Source organism: Eriocheir sinensis, chromosome 3 (genome assembly GCF_024679095.1).
Source record: "Eriocheir sinensis breed Jianghai 21 chromosome 3, ASM2467909v1, whole genome shotgun sequence".
In the NCBI taxonomy this organism is placed as follows: Eukaryota; Metazoa; Arthropoda; class Malacostraca; order Decapoda; family Varunidae; genus Eriocheir; species Eriocheir sinensis.
This window is the reverse complement of record NC_066511.1, coordinates 14,068,445-14,070,944: the sequence shown is the minus strand read 5'-3', so window position 1 is coordinate 14,070,944 and position 2,500 is coordinate 14,068,445. Positions and strand designations below refer to the sequence as shown.

At 45.7% G+C, this 2,500-nt stretch overlaps 1 protein-coding gene across 3 annotated transcripts in view; it reads right to left on the bottom strand.

The window, feature by feature from the left end:
* The window catches only part of LOC127005399 (proline-rich protein 36-like), a 155,167-nt gene that overhangs the window by 149,817 nt on the left and 2,850 nt on the right, over window positions 1–2,500 (bottom strand). The window lies entirely within an intron of this gene.

Genomic DNA, 2,500 nt, shown 5'->3' with positions numbered 1-2,500 from the left:
CACACCATATCCACAGCAATTCACTCCACTCCATCTCCTTTACCCATCCCCCTCTCTCTCCTTCCCACTCTCCCTCTCTCTTTCCCCTCCAGCCCTTCCCCCTTCCCGGCCACGATCAATTAGACAGGCAGGTGACAGGTAGCAGCGGCCACCCCGTCTCTCAGCATTAGCATACCTGTCCCCGGGAACACGAGGCATCATTAGCGGGCCTGTGCGAGCGGCGGTCAGGTGCATATTGATAAACAGAGATAATGGATGCTGCGCTGCCTGCCCTCGACCGCCCCACGCCCTCCCTCCCTGATGAACGAGATGCGGGGACGAGGAGGAGCAGGAGGAGGGGGAAGAGAGTAAAGGAGAGGAAGAGAGTGGAAGGAGAGGAAGAGAGTGGAAGGAGAGGAAGGAAGAGTGCGGGAGAAAGTATATATAAAGAATAAGCGAAGAGAGTAACGGCCGTACCATAAGGTAGCCTCCTCGACTATAGAAGCTCTTCGGCCAATTTCTCATACCATAATCTTCGAGGGGCCCTCTCCGTAAGCGAAGGAAAAGTGTTGACGGGCGAAACTGTTGGAGTCTGGCAAGGGGTCGAGATAGGCACATCCTCGTGAGCCCCTTCGCATATTTTATGCGTCAGTTCTGCATTTCTCTCTTTAGTATAGTAATAAATGATCCAGGAATTAAAATAAAACGTATTTGATCTAATATGAATCTGCAAAAGTTTTTTTTAAATAAATGATTTAAAGTTTTGTTTAAGACTTTAGGGTTGTATCATGATATTTTACCTTTGCCGAGTTGCCGTGAACACGCCTCCTTGGTCAACTCAAAGTGCTAGGTAGTCTTTTCCTATAGCTCCGATGGGGCTCGAGCAGTTTTCTAACGATTCTTTGCTTGACGGGATGGTAGCGAGGGGCAGAGAAGTGATAATGCCGGGCACATGTGGACTCCTTGGCTGTGTGCGTGGAGAGAGGTGGAAACCAAGGGGTGCTGACGTCACTCCCCATCCCCAAGGCCTCCCGTCTCATAGGCCTTGTGGAAATACGGGCCGCGCAGGGATGTCAACCCTATCACTCACGCTATGTTCCCAATTATACCTATATTTACCTTTCAATCAACCATTTTCTTTGTGATTATACATTGAAAAATATATATGATTACACTAATATATGTAAAATACTTCAATTATCAATATTTCCGTGTAGAGATGTTTACAGAGGCTACCAACCCAACTCGGAAGAAGCTCTAGCGGAGGAAGGGACCGAGATCACCTTATAGTATCCGGCAGAAAGGGGACACCGTTTAAGGGAAGAGGAGGAGGAAGGTTTAGAGGCTGCCTAATGGTACGGCCGTAAGAGAAAAGAGCGAGAGGATTAAAACTTACTAGAAAGAGAATATGGGAGAAAATGAAAAGGAGGAGGAGGAGAGAGGAGGAGGAGGAGGAGAGGAGGGAAGGGAATGGCAGAGGATGGAAGGAAGGAAGGAAGGAAGGAAAAGGTTTGGAGAGGAAGGAAGAGTTTAAGAAGGAGAAGGTAGAGAGAAGAGGGGAGGAAAGGAGATGAAAACTTACTGGAAAGAGAAAATGAAAAGCAGAAGAAGGAAAAGAGGAAACAGAGTAGAAATAGAGGAAAGAAGAGAGCTTAAGAGGGAGTAGGTAAGGAGTATAAAAGCAGAAGGGAAAGGAGATGAAGAAAACTTACTGGAAAGAAGAGAAAGTGGAAAATGAAAATGAAAAAAAAAATGGAGAAGCGGAGACAAAGACAAAGGAGGCAAAAAAGGAGAAAAAAGAAGAGGGGAAGGAGAAAAAATGGAGGAAAGGCATGTAGTGAAGTGAAGATAAAAGATAAATAAGGAGGAGAATGAGAAGAGGAGGAGGAGGAGGAGGAGGAAGAGGAGGAGGAGGAGGTGTTAATGAAGGAAGGTGTGAAGGTGTACTGCAAGGTGATAATGACGTCAGGTAAAGGTGTTGTAAACGTCCTCCTCACCTTCCGGGCACACACACACACACACACACACACACACACACACACACACACACTAGGTTCCGTCTCTTTTTCTTTCTCACCTTCTAATCGGGTATCTATTCCTCCACCTCCTTGTTTTTTCCATTCTTCTTTTTCTTCTTCTTCGCCTCCTCTTCCTCCAAATCCAATTCTCTAACTCCTCTTTTTATTATTATCTCTTCTCTTCTCCTTTCCCTTCCCTCTTCTAAACTGCTAATTAACTCCTTCGCGAACACAACCTCTCTCTCTCTCTCTCTCTCTCTCAGCGATGACGAGGCAGAAAACAGGTAATTCAGCCATGTCCAAAACATGACAGGTACAGACATCAAGCGGACACCGACCGAGAGAGAGAGAGAGAGAGAGAGAGAATATATATATAAAGAAAAACATCTTAATTTCCTCAATATAATACAGCAATCGACGTTATCACAAGAGCGAGCGAGATGGCTTTGTTGGGGACAAGAATTTTTTTAAAGGAGCGAACGAATATTATCCTTCCATTCTTC